This window comes from Oncorhynchus clarkii, chromosome 9 (genome assembly GCF_045791955.1).
Source record: "Oncorhynchus clarkii lewisi isolate Uvic-CL-2024 chromosome 9, UVic_Ocla_1.0, whole genome shotgun sequence".
Classification (NCBI taxonomy): Eukaryota; Metazoa; Chordata; class Actinopteri; order Salmoniformes; family Salmonidae; genus Oncorhynchus; species Oncorhynchus clarkii.
The window spans coordinates 11,201,718-11,224,093 of record NC_092155.1 but is presented as its reverse complement, the minus strand read 5'-3'; the positions used below and the strand labels follow the sequence as shown (position 1 = coordinate 11,224,093).

General features: G+C 44.8%; 1 pseudogene; it reads left to right on the top strand.

Annotated features, from left to right (window-relative positions):
• Window positions 1-5,554: 5,554 nt before the first annotated feature.
• LOC139417087 (G-protein coupled receptor 12-like) lies at window positions 5,555-16,456 on the top strand (annotated as a pseudogene).
• Window positions 16,457-22,376: the final 5,920 nt, after the last annotated feature.

Sequence of the window (22,376 nt, the reverse complement as noted above, 5' to 3'; positions counted from 1 at the left end):
TGTTAATTCTTGTTAATTCTTTCCAATTCTTTCCAATGTGTTGAGCTTTTTGTTTTCTCATGAGTTGGTTGGGTCTAATTGTGTTGCTTTCCTGGGGCTCTGTGGAATGTGTTTGTGAACAGAACCCCAGGACCAGCATGCTTAGGGGACTCTTCTCCAGGTTAATTTCTCTGTAGGTTATGGCTTTGTTATGGAAGGTTTGGGAATCGCTTCCTTTTAGGTGGTTGTAGAATTTAACGGCTCTTTTCTGGATTTTGATAATTAGCGGGTATCGGCCTAATTCTGCTCTGTATGCATTATTTGGTGTTCTACGTTGTCCTCTGAGGATTTTTTTGCAGAATTCTGCATGCAGAGTCTCAATTTGGTGTTTGTCCCATTTTGTGAATTCTTGGTTGGTGAGCGGACCCCAGACCTCACAACCATAAAGGGCAATGGGTTCTATGACTGATTCAAGTATTTTTAGCCAGATCCTACTTACTATGTTGAATTTTCTATTCCTTTTGATGGCATAGAATGCCCTTCTTGCCTTGTCTCTCAGATCGTTCACAGCTTTGTGGAAGTTACCTGTGGCGCTGATGTTTAGGCCGAGGTATGTATAGTTTTTTGTGTGCTCTAGGGCAACGGTGTCTAGATGGAATTTGTAATTGTGGTCCTGGTGACTGGACCTTTTTTGGAACACCATTATTTTGGTCTTACTGAGATTTACTGTCAGGGCCCAGGTCTGGCAGAATCTGTGCAGAATATCTAGGTGCTGCCATAGGCCCTCCTTGGTTGGTGACAGAAGCACCAGATCATCAGCAAACAGTAGACATTTGACTTCAGATTCTAGCAGGGTGAGACTGGGTGCTGCAGATTTTTCTTGTGCCCGCGCCAATTCGTTGACATATATGTTGAAGAGGGTGGGGCTTAAGCTGCATCCCTGTCTCACCCCACGGCCCTGTGTGGGCGACAGAAGAGGGTGAGATTATTCAACCGTGCGTCGGATGGTAGCGCCCTATGCATTTCTATGGAACAGTATCACTATGTGTGAGTTTCGCCCGGTGTGAGTGATACATGTTACCATTCCGCCCCTTCTCACCTTACCATGTGCGCGTATGCATGTAGTGTAATTCCTCTTTTGCCTGCATTTTCACCCCCGGCCCCCATGTTTCAGGGCAGACGCTACTGGTGACCGCATTCACAGTTTATTGATTCTCATGCCCCGATCCACATAGGACATGAGCCTTCGTGCAGTGCCCTATCGCCGCGGGGCCTATGGGTTGACACCGCCTCGGGTCTCCGAACTTAGGGGAGACAAACACACCTACCATGTGTGAGGTCCCGCACTCAGGCCCGCACTGAGGCCTGGTAGTGCCAGCTGATGGTTAGTCACATGCCATTCCACTTCATGCTCCAAGGAGCGTGGAAGAGAGCTCCCTCCATGACGTGCAGAGTCCCGTACTCAGGCGAACCTGAGACCTGGTAGCACATAACCGCTGGACACTGGCCATCACCATTTAATGTTCACTCTCAGCGGGCAGTGTTCAATTCAGACCTTCGCGGTTTAGAGCTATCCAAGCATGCAGGGAACGCAAGCTTTTGTTTCGTCACAGCCATCTGTGATCAGACTGATCCCGGCAGGACGCTTAATCAGCCGTTCCCAATAACTTGGATCTCCCTCTCCCAGCCGGAGTTGGGGCAGCGTTCAAGCCATCGTTCTCTGATTGGCTGCCTGTCTAGGGGAACAGAGTCGAGCGAGAGGCCACAGTTCACGGATCAAAAAGGTTTGAGGTTAGGGTTGGCTTCCGGGTCCTCCGCCGCCGCCGAAACGGAGGGAAGACATTATACCCCCGCCTGAGCCCAGAAAGTTTGGCTGGGTTCTCAGTGCCGCGCGAGGATCCTGGGCGAGACTCAAGCCGCTTCAAAATTGGAGACCATGTCGGGAAGTCCCGGTTCACCGGCAACCCCCAATCCCGTTTGGTAGCGGCCGACTCACCTTCCCACAGGTGCGCCATGCGGCCGTGCGGCCGTGCTTTACGGGGAAAGGGGGATGAGCCAGTCGGGAGCAACCCAGGCAACCGGGGCATGTAAGGGATTTTGAGCCATAGCCCTCCCTTGTTTACTCTCTTCGGCCTGCACTGTCGTCAGAGTGCCCTTTTGCTCAGCCGACCATCAAAGTGGTCTCCCAACCATGGTTGGGGTTTTCGTTGTCAGGAATATCGAGGAATATCAAACCCACTTGGCCTGATGCGGCCCCGGGTGATTTAATCACCCTCATCACTCGATGCCTCTTCCTCTAGCCGGTCAGCACAGAAAAATTCTCTCAGCAGGTCTATAGAGTAGAGCAGGGCTCTCCGGCTTACCAGCTTTGCGAAGGCTGTCCTTCGGCAATCCGATACTCCCATAGCTCGCAGCACTTATATATATATATATATTTCTCTCTATATCTCTCTTCATCTCTATCTCTTTCTATATCTCTCTCTCTTTATCTCTTTCTCTCTATATATAGTTCTCTCTCTATATATATATATATATATATATATATATATATATATAGAGAGAGAGAGAGAGAGAGAACTATATATAGAGAGAAAGAGATAAAGAGAGAGAGATATTCTAAGGTTTATTTTTCAATTTGAAATGTCAGACTTGATTTCCCCTAAGAAAAATGTATCAATCCATACCAAAAAAATGTTCATTAATTATAATCCACGTAATAATTAACATTTCCTGATGCTGCAGGATTATTTTCCTGCTGTAGCAAACTGGCTCAATTTAAGAGCCTACATCTGTACACACTGCAGAGGCACAAACACTGATGAAAAGCATGATTCAACTGAAAGAACTCACCGCGGGAATGGAGCGTAGGAGGGGAGACGAGGAGAGGAGCGGAGCGGAGGAGGGGAGACGAGGAGAGGAGAGGAGGAGCGGAGGAGGGGAGACGAGGGGAGGAGCGGAGGAGGGGAGACGAGGAGAGGAGAGGAGGAGGGGCGACGAGGAGAGGAGAGGAGCGGAGGAGGGGAGGAGAGGAGCGGAGGAGAGGAGCGGAGGAGGGGAGACGAGGGGAGGAGGGGAGACGAGGAGAGGAGAGGAGGAGCGGAGGAGGGGAGATGAGGAAAGGAGAGGAGGAGGGGAGACGAGGAGAGGAGAGGAGCGGAGGAGGGGAGATGAGGAGAGGAGCGGAGGAGGGGAGACGAGGAGAGGAGAGGAGGAGGGGAGACGAGGGGAGGAGCGTAGGAGGGGAGACGAGGAGAGGAGAGGAGAGGAGCGGAGGAGGGGAGACGAGGAGAGGAGAGGAGAGAAGCGGAGGAGGGGAGACGAGGAGAGGAGTGGAGGAGGGGAGACGAGGAGAGGAGAGGAGCGGAGGAGGGGGGATGAGGAGAGGAGAGGAGGAGGGGAGACGAGCGGAGGAGGGGAGACGAGGAGAGGAGAGGAGGAGGGGAGGGGAGAGGAGAGGAGAGGAGAGGAGAGGAGAGGAGAGGAGAGTCACAGAGAGCGCGTGGGCCGGAGAGTTTCCTGCACGAAAGGTGTGATGATGTAATTGTGTTGAGAGAGAGAGAGAGAGAGAGAGAGAGAGAGAGAGAGAGAGAGAGAGAGAGAGAGATGAGTGTGCTAGTCTAATCTCAAGCCTTGATGAAACACACTATACCACCCTATACATACCATACCACCCTATATATAACACCCTTTATACCACCCTATATTATATTTATATTATACTAGTTCCACGCAAATAGTTTCTTAACTTCCATTAATCCATCATTGATCACATAACTAATGCAACATGTGGACTTCACTTCCTGCTGTGTGGAAGATGGGTTCTATTTTATGACGTGCCATATGCAATGAGTGAGGGGGGAGGAGCTGAAACTTTGGGCACACACACACACACACACACACACTACCATGACATTAAACAAGTGCACAAAACACACCACAATAGATTACACCACATCAGATGATATCTATAGATTGAGATTATGTGCGTGTCAAAAGGCTTTGTGTTGGCTGTTGGGTAGCTGCTAAAGGGGTTTGTGTCTTATGATGCAGTGTGAGCTAGTTAGAGCCGTTAAACCGCCAAACAGCTACAAACCACAGAGTACTCAATGAGACAGAATAAATAGGACTTTTTCCGAGTGTTGTTTTGAGGGAGGACTTAGTTTATATATACAGTATGTTTCGAGATGTGGACGCAATGGAGTGTCTCCGTGTCGCTTGAGTTGCGACCCAGGTTCCGCACTTGATCTCAACTGCGCTGCGATGAGAAGGATAAAGTGCATGCAGTTCGCTAAGAGTGTGTCTGTCTGCAAAAACTGTACACACCACGTCGACCTTGGGGTGTGTGTGTGTGTGTGTGTGTGTGTGTGTATGTGTGTGTGTGTATGTGCGTGTGTACCGGACCCAGAGATGGAAGGCCGATTTGAGAGTGTGATATGCACGTTCCCATCCCAACAAAATCCCACCCACCCGTTTGCCTGTTTCCCAGGCCCCGTCCTCCGTTCTACCGATCTAGTAGTATTGTTTATGAAACCGAGAGAAACCGGATTTCATTATCAATATTCCGTCTGTGATTCACAGAACCCAGCGACACAGCATGACTGTAGTGAGCTTCTGACGTCACCAGGGGAGAATTATCGAATCGTCGGCAGCGCGTCCAATGAGCGGTGTGCATGGGCTTTGCTGGAGGAGAGCGGCAAGCGGCAGAGGCGGTGAAACTGCCGAGGGTGTTGAAGCAATGGGATAGCGAAGGGATAGCGTAAGAGATCCGCACCACGCTCCTCTTTTCAAGGACTACTCTACACAAAAATATTTAGCATTTTTACCCAGCGTTGCAAAAGACTTAAAAGGACACAAGGAACTGGTAATTTATTTATCTTTTGTATTCTTATTCTCTGTCTATCTCTATGGCGTCTCTCTCTCCCCCTCATCTCTATCTCCCCCCTCCTCTATCTCCCCTCTTTCCCTCCTCTCTCCACCCCCATCTCTCTCCCCCTCCTCTCTATCTCCCCCCTCCTCTATCTCCCCTCTCTCTCTCGCTCTCGCTTGCTCTACAGTCACGGACTGCGCTGGGGAAAAAGCAATGCTGTTGAATGAAACTGTGGTATTGTTACGTCTTTAGCCTACTTATACAGAACCGTCTGATGTGTTTATTAACAGATCGTTTGTTGACAATAAAACACAATAATAGAAACCAGATGTATAAATAGAAACCATCAAAAGGAACGTGTATTGGGGTTAAGTGGCCTATGTGTGTGTGCGTGCGCGTGTGTGCCTGTACGCGCGTTCGTGTGCGTGCATGCATGGGAGAGAGGGAGGGGAAGGAGGAACCGAGGGAGGGAAGACGAGAAATTTGTGAATGGAGCTTGCTGGTTTGGCGCGCGCTGGCGGAGTTAAAATTAGCTCGGTGATTTCTGTCTGCGCAACTCTAGAATCAGAACGATCTCGCGGATTCTAAGCGCTGCTGCACGCGCGCGTTCATATTTGGGATATTCTGCTATCACAGTCTCTGTGTTGTTCTTTATATAAAACCCATGTTTAACGTTTTTCTAAAAATAGAACCCTTCATTGCAAGGTGATGGCTCCAAGCCTATGAGGACGACTCTATTTCGGACACATATGTCGGGTGAGATACAACACATTGATTTTGTTTTCCTTCATTTGGATATGTTTTAGATGTTGCTGTTGGTTACCCTATGTAGCCTACCACTTCAAAAGGTCAGGTTATTGCATTCAGTAGGAGCAAAAGGAAAGCAATTTCAAGATGATTCATTGCAGTATGGAGAAAAGCCATACCTAGTTGTGTGTGTGTGTGTGTGCTTGGTGTGTGTGTGTCTTCTAACAAGAAGCATTAGACTACCAGGCAACATCTTGTGTTGTGTAATGTACACTAGTGGATTTGGCTATTTCAGCCACACCCTTTGCTGACAGGTATATAAAATCGAGCACACAGCCATGCAATCTCCATAGACAAACATTGGCAGCAGAATGGCCTTACTGAAGAGCTCAGTGGCTTTCAACGTGGCACTGTTATGGGATGCCACCTTTCCAACAAGTCAGTTGATCAAATTTCTGCCCTGCTAGAGCTGCGGTCAACTGTAAGTGCTGTTGTGGTGAAGTGGAAATGTTTATGAACAACAACGGCTCAGTCGCGAAGTGGGAGGCCACACAAGTTCACAGAACCCTCTGTCTCGGTTGCGACACTCACTACAGAGTTCCAAACTGCCTCTGGAAGCAACATCAGCACAATAACTGTTTGTTGGGAGCTTCATGAAATGGGTTTCCATGGCTGAGCAGCCGCACACAAGCCTAAGATCACCATGCGCAATGCGAAGTACGCCGTTTCGGTCCAGGGTATCCTGTGCCGGTGCTGCATGCTGTGTCTCCGGGGCGCTGGGAAGGTGCAGTGCGTCCTATGTCTGTGCTCCGCCCGTGCCGGGCGAATGTGGGTATTGAGCCTAAGGGAGAGGTGCATGTGGTATGCACCAGATCTCCAGTGCTCACCCACAGCCCGGTTCAACCTGTGCCTGCACTCTGGATGGTCCAGGCTAAAGTGATCATCCAGCCTGGAGGAGTGATGCCAAGGCTGCGCACCAGAGCTCCAGTGCTCCCCCACAGCCCGGTCCATCCGGTGCCTCCTCCACGCAACAGGCCTCCTGTAGGTCTCCCCAGCCTGGTGGGTCCTGTGGCAGCCCCACGCACCAGGCTGTCTCTCGGTCTCCTCCCTTTAGGTTCGTCCGTCTGTCCTGAGCGGCCAGAGCCGCCCGTCTGTCCTGAGCTGCCAGAGCCACCCGTCAGTCAGGAGCTGCCAGAGCCGCCCGTCACTCAGGCGCTGCCGGAGTCTCCCACCTGTCCGGCGCTGCCGGAGTCTCCCATCTATTTGGGACCCTCAGCAAGGGTCCCCAGTCCGAGGTCGGCGGTGAGGGTTGCCGCTCCCAAGGCGCCACTTAAGTGGGCCGAGACTATGGTGGAGTGGGGTCCACGTCCCACGCAAGAGCCGCCACCGCGGACAGACGCCCACCCAGATCCTCCCCTATAGGTTCAGGTTTTGCGGCCGGAGTCCGCACCTTTGGGGGGAGGGGGGGGGGGGGTACTGTCACGTTCTGACCTTAGATCCTTTATTATGTCTTTGTGTTAGTTTGGTCAGGGTGTGAGTTGGGGTAGGTAGTCTATGTTCCTTTTTCTATGTTCTGTTTATGTGTTTGGCCTAGTATGGTTCTCAATCAGAGGCAGGTGTCGTTCGTTGTCTCTGATTTAAGAATCATACTTAGGTAGCCTGTTTTCCCCATTTTAGTGGTGGGTAGTTGTTTTCTGTCTCTGTGTCTTCACCAGACAGAACTGTTTAATTTTCGTTCGTTCTCCTTGTTATTTAGTTTTTTTTGTGTTCAGTGTTAATAAATATCAACATGGACACGTACCACGCTGCATATTGGTTCGATCCTTCATACTCCTCGTCAGAAGACGACGAATCCCGTTACAGACTCATGGTGTAATCATAACAACATGCAGGAACTCATGTTATTCTGCTAACCCGATTTAGAATTCCTTACAATCAAGTGCAGGCCAATTTTACATACCAAGAGAATTCTCGTCATTTATAGTCACAGCTGTGTACATCCCCCCTCAAGCAGATACCAAGACGGCCATTAAGGAACTTCACTGGACTATATGCAAACTGGAAACCATACACCCTGACACCCTGACACACCCTGACATGGAACCCAAACCGGCTACTCGTGTGCGCCATCGTGCGCCACCGTGAATAAATATATTTTGTACCCCCACACCAAAGCAATCACGACACGCAGGTTAAAATATCAAAACAAACTCTGAACCAAATATATTAATTTGGGGACAGGTCGAAAAGCATTAAACATTTATGGCAATTTAGCTAGCTAGCTTGCACTTGCTAGCTAATTTGTCCTATTTAGCTAGCTTGCTGTTGTTAGCTAATTTGTCCTGGGATATAACAACTGAGTTGTTATTTTATCTGAAATGCACAAGGTCCTCTACTCCACCAATTCATCCACACATTAAACGGTCAACCAAATAATTTCTAGTCATCTCTCCTCCTTCCAGGCTTTTTCTTCTCTTGACTTTATATTGCGATTGGCAACTTTCATAAATTAGGTGCATTACCGCCACTGACCTCATTCGTCTTTCAGTCACTCACGTAGGTATAACCAATGAGGAGATGGCACGTGGGTTTCTGCTCATATAAACCAATGAGGAGATGGGAGAGGCAGGACTTGCAGCGTGATCTGCGTCACAAATAGAACTGACTTCTATTTTAGCCCTTGGCAACGCAGATGCTCGTTGGCGTGCGCAAGCAGTGTGGGTGCAATATTGAATAACATAGATTTCTACATTTATTTTGCGACGCGAGCGGTGTCGTCAGCCTGTGAGGCTGCATTTACTGTAGCTGGGGATTTTAATATTGATTTGCGCTACTCGACCACTGCTACTCCACGTTGCATACAAAGCCCTCCCCCGCCCTCCCTTCGGCAAATCCAACCACGACGCCATCTTCCTTCTTCTGTCTTATAGGCAAACAGGATGTACCAGTGACGAGAACCATTCAACGCTGGTCCGCCCAATCGGAAGCTACGATTTTGGGGCGGCAGGCAGCCTAGTGGTTAGAGCGTTGGGCCTGTAACCGAACGGTTGCTGGATCGAATTCCTGAGCTGACAAGGTAAAAAAATCTGTTGTTCTGCCCCTGATCAAGGCAGTTAACACACTGTTCCCCAGTAGGCCGTCATTGTAAATAAAGGTTACACATTCAAGATTGTTTTGATCACTCGGACTGGAATATGTTCCGGCCAGCCTCAGAGAACAACATCGACCTATACGCTGACTCGGTGAGTGTGTTTATAAAGAAGTGCATTGGAGATGTTGGACCCACTGTGGCTATTAAAACCTACACTAACCAGAAACCGTGGATGGATGGCGGCATTCACGCAAAACTGAAAGCGCGATCCACCGCATTTAACCATGGAAAGGGAATATGGGAATATGTCTGAATATAAACAGTGTAGCTATTCCCTCCGCAAGGCTATCAAACAAGCAAAATGCCAGCACAGGAACAAGGTGGAGTCGCAATTCAATGGCTCAGACTCGAGATGTATGTGGCAGGGTCTACAGGAAATCACGGACTACAAAAAGATATCCAGCCACGTCACGGACACCAATGTCACGCTTACAGACAAACTAAATGCCTTCTTTGCCCGCTTTGAGGATAATACAGTGCCATCGTCTCGGCCTGCTAACAAGGACTGCGCACCCCCCCCCTCCTTCTCCGTGGCTGACGTGAGTAAAACATTTAATTGTGTTAACCCTCGCAAGGCTGCTGGCCCAGTGAACAACTTTAAACATCAGCTATCTGAGCAGCTAACCGATCGCTGCAGCTGTACATAGTCCATCTGTAAATATCCCACCCAATCTCCATACCTCATCCCCATATTGTTTTTATTTACTTTTCTGCTCTTTGCACACCAGTATCTCTACTTGCACATCATCATCTGATCATCTATCACTCCAGTGTTAATCTGCTGATTTGTAATTACTTTGCTACTATGGCCTAGTTATTGCCTACCTCCTCTCGCCATTTGCACACACTGTATATAGACTTTCCTTTTTTTCTATTGTGTTATTGAGTGTATGTTTAGTTTATTCCATGTGTAATTCTGTGTTGTTGTTTGTATCGCACTGCTTTGCTTTATCTTGTTCAGGTCGCAGTTGTAAATGAGAACTTGCTCTCAACTAGCTTACCTGGTTAAATAAAGGTGAAATAAAAAATAAATTTAAATAAATTAAAATCTAATAACCATGTGTAAGTGACAAATCAAATTTGATTTGATTTGGGAAGCATTGAACTACAGAAATTCAGCCGTGACAATATATTCGATAGATATTCTGCTGTTTAAAGCAACGAGGATGTTAGTCAATCTATTGAGGTCAGATTGAATTGATTTGAGAATTCTGTTAAAGTACATTAGATTAATTTTATAATTTGAGATGAAGCTGAATTTATCTATGAACTTCAATATGTTTAGGAGCGATCGAGATACATTGTCTAGTAAAATATCGGCTGCGTGTAACGAGACGAAGTGATCAGTAGATTTGAGGGAAATGGGTCTTACTTCCTTTGATTGAGGAATTGCCTGGGCCGGAGGTTCCATAGATAAATAAAAATAGCAGAGGAGAAATCGGATCACCTTGTCTGCTGCGTCTAGTGATTCTGAATGGATTGTAGCACATATTGCCTGTTATAACTATTGCTGAGGTATTGGAAAATAGTATTTTAATCAAATGAATGAAATTGGAGCCAAGAGGGACCAGAGATATGACCATTCAAAGATTTTTATGCAGCGAGAGATAACACAGATGAAACGTTTAAGATATATATATATTTTTTTTTTTACATTTTACCTTTATTTTACTAGGCAAGTCAGTTAATAAATCCTCTTAAGTCTACCCCTTCCTTTTTCGAACATTCTGTTAAAAATCGCGCAACTTTTCAGCGTCCTGCTACTCATGCCAGGAATATAGTATATGCATATGATTAGTATGTGTGGATAGAAAACACTCTGAAGTTTCTAAAACTGGTTAAATCACGGCTGTGACTATAACAGATTGTGTGTTTCATCGAAAAACGCAAGAAAAACTGCTCTCTGAAAGCTAAAAATAATTTCCATGCGTCACTTTCATGGGTTGTTAAAAGGGCACAAAATCAATTATGGATCTGCATGCAATTCCTACAGATTCCACACGATGTCGCCATTGTCATCATTTTCCAGGGAGTTTTTTCTTGGTAAATCCAACTAACTGGATTCAATTTCTTCCGGTCTCCACCAGGATGTTTTGAATGTGCACATTGGCAGCCATTGATTTGAAGACGAGGAGCTATTGAATACACATCGCCCTGTAATCATTTTGATAGATTATAAACGTTTACTAATACCTAAAGTTGGATTACAAAAGTATTTCGAAGTGTTTTGTGTTTTTAATTTTAAAAAATGATGCAGCGTTTAAAAACGATGTTTTTTTCTGAATGACACAGCTTCCATAGAAAGCTATTTTGGGTATATATGGACCGATTTAAACGAAAAAAAGACCCAATAGTGATGTTTATGGGGCATATAGGAGTGCCAAGAAAGAAGCTCGTCAAAGGTAATGAATGTTTTATATTTTATTTCTGCGTTTTGTGTAGCGCCGGATAAGCTAAATCTTTGTTTACGTCGCATTCAGGCATTTTGAGGTGTTGCATGCTATCAGATAATAGCTTCTCATGCTTTCGCCGAAAAGCATTTTAAAAATCTGACTTGTTGGCTAGGTTCACAACGAGTGTAGCTTTATTTCAATACCCTGCATGTGCATTTTGATGAACGTTTGAGTTTTAACGAGTACATTTAGCATTTAGCGTAGCGCATTTGCATTTCCAGGTGTCTACTTGAGACATCTGCGTCTCAAGTAGGAGCAAGAAGTTTGAACAAATTCTTATTTTCAATGACGGCCTAGGAACAGTGCCCCCTGTTCAGGGGCAGAACGACAGATTTGTACCTTGTCAGCTCGGGGGTTTGAACTTAAATATGTAATAGTTGAGGATAAACTTTTTTTAACTAACCCACTTTGGTCCGTGTAGACCAATTTGGGTAAGTAAATATCGAGACGGGACGACAATATTTTGGAAAACAGATTATTATTTGTGTTTATCAAAGATAGATAGGATGCACAAGTGAGAACACTTTTTATTTAACCGGGTAAGTTGACTGAGAACACATTCTCATTTACAGCAGCAAGCTGGGGAATAGTTACAGGGGAGAGGATGAACAAGCCAATAGTAAGCTGGGGATGATTAGGTGACAGTGACAGTATGAGGGGCAGATTGGACATTTTGCCAGGACACCAGGGTTAGCACCCCTACTCTTACCATAAGTGCCATGGGATCATTAGCGACCACAGAGTCAGGACACCCGTTTAACATCCCATCCAAAAGACAGCACCTTACATAGGGCAATGTCCCCAATCCTACTGGCCCTCCAACACCAATTCCAGCAGCATCTGGTCTCCCATCCAGGACCTACCCTGCTTAGCTTCAGAAGCAAACCAGCAGTGGGATGCAGAGTGGCATCCTTCTCCTTTTCTAAAAAAAACTGCAATATGTGCTGTATTCACATCTCTCCCTAATGAACCTCTGTAAACGGCTGTGTTAATCATTTAGACCAATACTGGACCTAATTGATTCCAACATTTTATATAGACCTCAGGGAGAATACCGTCTCATCCAAATGATTTGCCTTTATTCATGCTTTCCAATGCTCTTTTGAGTTCATTGAGAGGGAGTTGGTCTCCCAGATAGGCGGCTTCTTTTGTTGAGAGAAAAAGAGGAGTTCTTAATTATTTCAGAAATAACTTAGTCTTGCTTGGTGTGGATTTATAGAAGTGGTAGAGTCTTTAATTGATTAATTTGGGTTCTGATTCCCCTGTTTCAGATACAATAGTTGCTATATCAGCTAATTGATCATTACTGTGTAGCTGGTTGGCCAGTAAACAGCTGGGACGTTACCATGGAAGTAATAGTGAGTCTAACTCGATGGATGGCAAATTCTGCTCCCTGTCTTATCAATAAATGATGTTATACCTTGACCTTGGAAAGAGTAATAGCTACCTGGTCTGAAAAAGGTGTTTCTTGAGAACATACTAACGCAGTTAACAACATTTGCCATTTGGATATCTTCTTTTATTGTGATGTATTCAACCCAGATGCAAATGCAATTGCGTTCTTTTTAATAAAACCATTGGTGGCATCCCATAGAATCAGATGATCATCAATATAATTTTGATTGATCATTAGGAATCATTTTAGTTACATTTCAAATTGAAACGGCATTTTGTGGCTCTTTTAGGAGATTCTGACATTTTTAATTGGCAGTATTAGACATGGTGGTCGGACATGTGTCAAAATGTTCATCTTTTTAATTTGAGAAAATAGAGGTGTAGATAATATAAAATCGATTTGAGAGAATGTTTTATGACTGTTTGAGTAGAACGTGTACTCATTTGCTTTTGGATTAGTACAGACGTTTCCGTGAGAAGACAGATGTTGGGGATGTCTCATGGTCTGACAAACACAGCTGTAGCTCGGCCACCTTCCACCGCAGATGTGGAAGGCTGACATAGGCGTATGTGGGTGGATTTAGACGCAGCCCAGCCTAGCTTAAACTGACGGATTTTGATGGGGATCCTTTTATTGACGCAAGGGTGCATCAATCGACTTTTAACTTTTTTTTTTATAAAGGCCATTTTCTTTCCATTATGGATACATTTAAGAAAAGTGATTATGTCTTCTTGGTCTTCGTCTTTACCCAAGATGGTGATTTTGAGTTTCTTATGTATCGTTATGATTACACCGTTAATGTTTGGAGCTGATTTAAAAACCAGCCAGTTTGTACAAATGGTTCTGTGCGTCCTGATGGAGCCGGTGTGTTCTAGGAGCGTTGCTATATCAACATGGTTTCATACTGGGATTTCAAGACAGCTGGAACCTTTGATAGGACCAATTAGGTCTTTCTAATTCTGAGAGGGAATAGCTAGTGTTGCCATTGTTTTTCAGACAGGAATGTTATGTTAATGATGTAATCGTTATCTTTAGTGCTGATACTGTAAGCCCATGGATGTCATCTGGTTGGTGGGTCTGGTTCTCGGATTTTGTTTCATCAGACCAGAGGACATTTTTCCAAAAAGTACGATCTTTGTCCCCATGTGCAGTTGCAAACCGTAGTCTGGCTATGCATGGCGGTTTTGGAACAGTGGCTTCTTCCTTGCTGAGCAGCCTTTCAGGTTATGTCGATATAGGACTCGTTTACTGTGGATATAGATACTTTTGTACCTGTTTCCTCCAGCATCTTCACAAGGTCCTTTGCTGTTGTTCTGGGATTGATTTGCACTTTTCGCACCAAAGTACGTTCATCTCTAATAGACAGAACGCGTCTCCTTCCTGAGCGGTATAACGGCTGCGTGGTCCCATGGTGTTTATACTTGTGTACAATTGTTTGTACAGATGAACGTGGTACTTTCAGGTGTTTGGAAATTACTCCCAAGGATGAACCAGACTCTTGTAGGTGTTGGCTGATTTCTTCTGATTTTCCCATGATGTCAAGCAAAAGAGGCACTGAGTTTGATGGTAGGCCTTGAAATACATCCACAGGTACACCTCCAATTGACTCAAATTATGTCAATTAGCCTATCAGAAGCTTCTAAAGCGATGACATCATTTTCAGGAATTTTCCAAGCTGTTTAAAGGCACAGTCAACTTAGTGCATGTAAACTTCTGACCCACTGGAATTGTGATACAGTGAATTATAAGTGAAATAATCTGTCTGTAAACATTTGTTGGAAAAATTACTTGTGTCATGCACAAAGTAGATGTCCTAACCGACTTGCCAAAATTATAGTTTGCTAACAAGAAATTTGTGGAGTGGTTGAAAAATGAGTTTAAATGACTCCAACCTAAGTGTATGTAAATTTCCGACTTCAACTGTAGATGCATATATATGGATAGATTGATAGAGTTGTGATGGACACCTCTCTCTCTCTCTCTCTCTCTCTCTCTCTCTCTCTCTCTTTCCTCACCTTTCCCTCTTCATCCTCCCTCTCTCCCCCAACTCTCCCCTCATCTCTGCCCCCTGGACTCAAATCCTCCTGTCCCTCTCCTCACCCTCTGTAGCATGATATACTACAGTACCCATAATGCTCTGTATTCTGTATTCGGTTTGATCTAACTAAACACGTTCCTAAAGCTAACACTATGGTGTCCCGCCTCCTTATTATTTCAATACAGCCTATCCCCCCCCCTTCTTCTTCTTCTTCTTCTCTCACCTCCCTCCATCCAGATATGATCCTCTCCCTGGCTGCAGCTATGAGCAGCGGCGGCATCCCCCAGAACACTACTTCCTCCTCGCCCTTTGACCCCTCACCCCTGGACCCCTGGCTTGACCCCTACCCTGACCCCTACCCTGACCTCCCCGGGGTTAACGCCTCCTCCTCCGACGTCCCCGGCCGCACCTATACCTCCGACCTTGACTTACGACCTCTGACCTCACAACAGGTTAGACATGATGTCATCAAGTTTAGTTTACTTTTATGATGTGATTGCTGATTTCATTGCTTTAAAAAAAGTATAGTGACCTTTGGGTGTTTTGAGAATTGCTTAACATATAAATTATAATTTTTATTGTTGTTGTTGTTATGATTATGATGATTTTTATTTTATTATTGTGGTTGTTATTGTTGTTATTAGCATTATAATGATGATAATCATGATAAGGATATGAGGATGATTATTGTCATCAACAGGATGTTAGCCCATGGGATGTGGCGTTATGTGTAACGGGTACACTCATCGCCTGCGAGAACGCTCTGGTCATCTCCGTCCTCTTCTACACGCCGACCCTCAGAGCGCCGATGTTCATCCTGATTGGCTCGCTGGCATTCGCCGACCTCCTGGCGGGTCTCGGTCTCATCCTGAACTTCGTGTTCACCTATCTTGTCGAGGGAGAGGTCGTAACCTTGGTTGCCACAGGGATACTCATTGCGGCATTCTCGGCATCCATCTTGAATATCTTGGCGATCACCGTGGACAGGTACGGTAATATTTATGTCTCTCTTTACATCTTAAAATTAGATTTGCAGGGACACAGACGGTTTCAAATGTTCTGACTTTGCGGATAGCTGCTTTGTTGAGAAACGTTTTACTTGCTATGACAGAGATGTGCGGTGTAGTTGAATGCAGTGAATGTGCTAAAGGTGGAAATGTGAATGTAAAACACGGACTGGATTTCAAGTGTTCATTGCATTACAGGTACCTGTCGCTGTACAACGCGCTGACCTACCACACGGAGCGGACTGTCCTCTTCACATACCTGGTGGTAGGGGTCATCTGGTTGGTGTGTCTGGTTCTCGGGGTCCTCCCCGCGCTCGGGTGGAACTGCCTAGACGACCAATCAACGTGCTCAGTCTGTCGACCCGTCACCAAATCCTACGCCGTCGCCCTCGCTGTCTTCTTCCTACTGGTTTTCGCGTTGATGATGCAACTCTACCTACAGATCTGTCGGATCGCGTTCCGTCACGCTCAGCAAATCGCCGTCCAGCATCAGTTCCTCGCCATTTCCACGACCAAAGGAGTCCAGACGCTCTCCGTGATTCTCTGCGCCTTCGCAATGTGTTGGCTGCCGTTTGCTATGTATTCTATCGTGGCGGATTCAAGCTATCCTATCATATACACATACTCTACGGTGCTGCTGGCGGCGTGTAATTCAGTCATAAATCCTATTATATATGCGTTCAGGAACCCGGATATACAGAAGGGGCTCTGGTTGGCGTGTTGTGGGTGTGTCCCGTCAAATCTGAGTCTGAGACCTCGAGCCAGGACATCCAGTGATGTATAGGGAAGCATTGTTCATGGCTACGACCGCTCCAACCTCTCCCTCCGGCCCTGGACCTGGCAATGTCTAGGGAGGGGGTGTAGCGACGTATATAGAAGGGGTGCAGGATGATGCCGGTATTGGAGGAGGTGTGGGTGTACGCCTTCCAACCTAGCTCTGTGACCCAGGGCCTCCAGCAAACTTGGACATCCAGAAGAGAATGTGGTGGTGAGATCAAGGGACATGGTGATGACCCCCCCCTAGGATCTCCAGTGAGGGGGTAAGCTTTAGGGAGAGGACTCAGTGAGGTCAAAGGGGACCCTAAGGCAAGAGGGAGGTTGTGGGGTGGTGACCTGGCAATGTAACCCCCTTCCCATCCTTCTCCAGGGTCTAGATCAGAGTTGCAGGGGCGGATGCGGCTCTCCTTCATCAAAGGATGAGGGGCCATGGACTGGACTGAGAAAGTCTGGGATGGTTTGCCCTGGGCCTAGGCTATACTGTAACCCAATGGATAGAGTTGGTGGTTCCGAACTGTGTGGGGCTCAGGTTAAACGCTTTACAATGCCACTTCAGTGGGGGATCATAGGCCTCTACAAGGCTACTCGTTCAGAGGGTGAGCACGAGTAGTACAGCCCAAGGAGTGGCCTCGATGGAAGATGAGCTGGAACTTACTGATGAGCTAACTTGCTTACTGATGAGCTAACTTGCTTACTGATGAGCTAACTTGTTTACTGATGAGCTAACTTGCTTACTGATGAGCTAACTTGCTTACTGATGAGTTAACTTGCTTACTGATGAGCTAACTTGCTTATGAGGAGCTAACTTGCTTATGATGAGCTAACTTGCTAATGATGAGCTAACTTGCTTATGATGAGCTAACTTGCTTACTGATGAGCTAACTTGCTTATGATGAGCTAACTTGCTTATGATGAGCTAACTTGCTAATGATGAGCTAACTTGCTTATGATGAGCTAACTTGCTTATGATGAGATAACTTGCTTATCATGAGCCAACTTGCTTATCATGAGCCAACTTGCTTATCATGAGCCAACTTGCTTATCATGAGCCAACTTGCTTATGATGAGCCAACTTGCTAATGATGAGCTAACTTGCTTGTGATGAGCTAACTTGCTAATGATGAGCTAACTTGCTTGTGATGAGCTAACTTGCTTATGATGAGCTAACTTGCTTATGATGAGCTAACTTGCTTATCATGAGCCAACTTGCTTATCATGAGCCAACTTGCTTATGATGAGCTAACTTGCTTGTGATGAGCTAACTTGCTTGTGATGAGCTAACTTGCTTATGATGAGCTAATTTGCTTATGATGAGCTAACTTGCTTATGATGAGCTAACTTGCTTATGATGCGCTAACTTGCTTATGATGAGCTAACTTGCTTATGATGAGCTAACTTGCTTATGATGAGCTAACTAGCCAACAATGTTGATGTGTGTAAAACACGCATGTCATTCAAAGCCTTAGAAACTATCATGCCACAATGATCTTGTTGCTGATGATGACTAAAGCTCTTGGATAAAAGGCAAGCGTATAACGCATAACAGACAGACAGACAGACAGACACGCAAAGCCAATATAAAGTCTGATTCATTGTTACCCTTGGAGAAGAAACATACAATATTTTGAAAAGCCCACAAGAGGTTTCCCTGTTATCACCAATGCCATAAACCTCCCAATTTTTCATATTTTTTTTTACAGCTGCTAAGCAATGTATGTTGCCGGCCTACAGTCATGAGGTATAGAAATGCAATTACAGTCAAGTCATCGTTCTAGTAATTCTAGAAACACACCGGGCAGCTAAAACCGTTTCAGCACCACGGACAGCGAAACACAGCGTCAAGACATTGCCAATGTGCATCAAAAGCTAATTTCAGCACCAGCGAGCTGATGCTTGTAGTCCCTACTTGATTCTGCTCTATGGTCAGTTTTTGCATTCTCCCCCTTACTGGTTAATTTAACCAATTTGGGAAGTGAAATCTGATTCTCGATCTGTGACTAAGGTCAAGGGAAATTCTATCCGGAGCCAGCTAACCAGACAGTCGTTTTAACACTTCTCACTGGTTGTACGGTTGAATAATTCATTGGAAAACAGGCCTGGTGTGGAGAGAAGGAGAAAACACAGCCCTGTGAGTTTATCTTTCCAGACAGACAGAGCGAGAGGTAACAAAACGTGTGTCACAGCCGGGGCTCATGTTCGCAGGGCCTTTGGCGGAGTTTCAATCACTTTGTGGTGCGATGGGTTCTAACCATTCTAGTTCTAACTAATGGTTCTAAATGACGCTGTGGGTTCTAACCCTTCTAGTTCTAACTAATGGTTCTAAATGACGCTGTGGGTTCTAACCATTCTAGTTCTAACTAATGGTTCTAAATGACGCTGTGGGTTCTAACCATTCTAGTTCTAACTAATAGTTTTAAATGACGCTGTGGGTTCTAACCATTCTAATTCTAACTAATGGTTCTAAATGACGCTGTGGGTTCTAACCATTCTAGTTCTAACTAATAGTTCTAAATGACGCTGTGGGTTCTAACCATTCTAGTTCTAACTAATAGTTCTAAATGACGCTGTGGGTTCTAACCATTCTAGTTCTAACTAATAGTTCTAAATGACGCTGTGGGTTCTAACCATTCTAGTTCTAACTAATAGTTTTAAATGACGCTGTGGGTTCTAACCATTCTAGTTCTAACTAATGGTTCTAAATGACGCTGTGGGTTCTAACCATTCTAGTTCTAACTAATAGTTCTAAATGATGCGGTGGGTTCTAACCATTCTAGTTCTAACTAATGGTTCTAAATGACGCGGTGGGTTCTAACCATTCTAGTTCTAACTAATGGTTCTAAATGACGCTGTGGGTTCTAACCATTCTAGTTCTAACTAATAGTTCTAAATGACGCTGTGGGTTCTAACCATTCTAGTTCTAACTAATAGTTCTAAATAACGCTGTGGGTTCTAACCATTCTAGTTCTAACTAATGGTTCTAAATGACGCTGTGGGTTCTAACCATTCTAGTTCTAACTAATAGTTCTAAATGACGCTGTGGGTTCTAACCATTCTAGTTCTAACTAATGGTTCTAAATGACGCTGTGGGTTCTAACCATTCTAGTTCTAACTAATTGTTCTAAATGACGCTGTGGGTTTTAAACATTCTAGTTCTAACTAATGGTTCTAAATGACGAAGTGGGTTCTAACCAAGTGACAGCAGAGGGAGTCTGTCATATCTGACTAGTATCATTTTAGAATGATCATAGGTTGAAAGTATTGTGTGACAGGCAATCACAACAATTAATAGGTCTATACATCGCAATTCGATATCATTTGATATCATTAACGGGACTTTAAATTAAATTTCAACTGGGCCTATTGATTATGTACACATGGGTTTACAAGTATTGATTTAGGCAGACAAGTTAAATGATAACGATTGATCAACCCACGTCTGAAAACCGTCAATGTAAACAGCGTATTGACTACCCTTCATGTCAGGTGAAGTGAACATGGATCCAAATCCAATAGGGTTGTATTGATTAGCTGCCGATGCATGGACAATAGGCATAGGAGCACAGCAGAACGGAATGCAGGACCAGGCTGGGACCAGAAATCAGCCCTGGCATTTCTAACAAACCTGTCCATTTATTTCCTTGAACAATATTAGCCAGATAATGATCATTTTGCTATTAAAAACTGAAGTTAGACAGTCCCACGGGCTAAAAATGGACCAGTCTGCCCCTGATGGAATGTAAAACACAAAACCACACTCTATGTTGTTTTATCTAAATGATTCTATTGGCCGATATACCCCTCATTTCCCCTCTCTCTCAATGCTGTCTGTCTCAACACACGCTCCACACCACACGCCCCCTCTCGGCTCTGTATCTCTGAACGTCTGCAAGAGAGGAGCCGACGCGTCTTAGCCTCAGCCGGATCAACGGTGCGGTGGATTAATGAGGTTTTGCAAGGTGAGCCGAGCAGCGGTGGCATGAAATGAGGCACCAGGCGCAGTAGGGTAATGCAACCCACGGTTTCATTCTCTCTCTCTCTCTCTCTCTCTCTCTCTCACACACACACACACACACACACACACACACACACACACACGCACACACACACACACACACACACACACACACACACACACACACACACACACACACACACACACACACACACACAGACAGACGGAGAGATTATAATGAGGTTAGTTTCTCCCTGAAAGGGAAGCTTGTAGTTAACTGATGTACAAAGGCTCCAACGACAGAGTTACTTGTGGTACAATGAGCATACTTTAGGTTAGTTCTTCATCCTAATGGCACGGCTTCCATTTCCTTGTCTCCGTTCCTTGTCTCCTTTCCTACACGACCTCTGATGGTTGAGAGACACTGACTGGATACGTGGTTAGTAAGGAAAGGAGATGAGGAGAGGATGCAAAATTAGACTATTAGGATGAAGCCCACAAACTGAACAGAAACTTAGAGATTTTATAGTGCTGTCTTAAAAATAATCATAATCATGCTTGTTTGCTCTCAATTCTGCAACTGTATTCACTGTTTAGTATAAACATCAACAGCAACACACCAACAATGGTAAAATACTACTTAGGATAAGTGCCTGGTGATGTACCAGTCAGGGAGATAGTTGGCTGTGTTGGGAAACAGGGACAGTCTAATAGGGCTTGGTGTTTAAATGGACAATTAGTTATAAAAAAACGAAGAACAAACTATAACAGGCAACTCTCAAAATGGAGCACAGGACTAGACATGAACTTACTGGACGTTAACTTACTGGACGTTAGCTTACTGGGCGTTATTAACTTACTGGACATGAACTTACTGGACAATAACTTACTGGACGTTAACTTACTGGACGTTAACTTACTGGACGTTAACTTACTGGACATAAACTTACTGGACATTAACTTACTTGACAATAACTTACTGGGCGTTAACTTACTGGGCGTTAACTTACTGGACATAAACTTACTGGACATAAACTTACTGGACATTAACTTACTTGACAATAACTTACTGGACGTTAACTTACTGGCCAATAACTTACTGGGCGTTAACTTACTGGGCGTTAGCTTACTGGGCGTTAACTTACTGGACATTAACTTACTGGACAATAACTTACTGGGCGTTAACTTACTGGACAATAACTTACTGGGCGTTAACTTACTGGGCGTTAGCTTACTGGGCGTTAACTTACTGGACATTAACTTACTGGACAATAACTTACTGGACAATAACTTACTGGACGTTAACTTACTGGACGTTAATTTACTGGACGTTAACTTACTGGACGTTAACTTACTGGACATTAACTTACTGGACATTAACTTACTGGACGCTAACTTACTGGACATTAACTTACTGGACAATAACTTACTGGACGCTAACTTACTGGACATAAACTTACTGGACATAAACTTACTGGACATTAACTTACTTGACAATAACTTGTTCATAATGTTGATGATGGAATTTTTCTACTTTGTAAAATGGTGTCTTTTCTATAGTTTTCTATTCAGCGGGATGGACGAGCAAACAGTCACATGCTTTCCCTGTTAGGCTGAGCCCCGAATGGCACCCTGTTGCCGATATAGTGCACTAATTGTGCAAAGCAATGCACTAGATAGGGAATACGGTTCTATTGGGTCTGTAGTGTAGTCAGACAATGAATGCAAACCCAATTCCTCCAATTCCTTGAAAATGCAGATTCTGTAACTCTTCCATTGGCCTTATCGTACCTAACTCCTCTGCAATAATGTTCAGTGTGTTTGTAGTGGATAAAAATAGCTCCAACAGTGTTACTTACTACCGTGTACAGGTCAGTCTCAAAAAGCTACAACTGAGAGAGGGGGAACTGGAACTAATGAACGATAGAATCCCTTCAAATCAAGCTCTCACAACGTTCAACAATAAAAAAATAAACAGAAACATGTTAGCCTAAATCTACATAAACCAT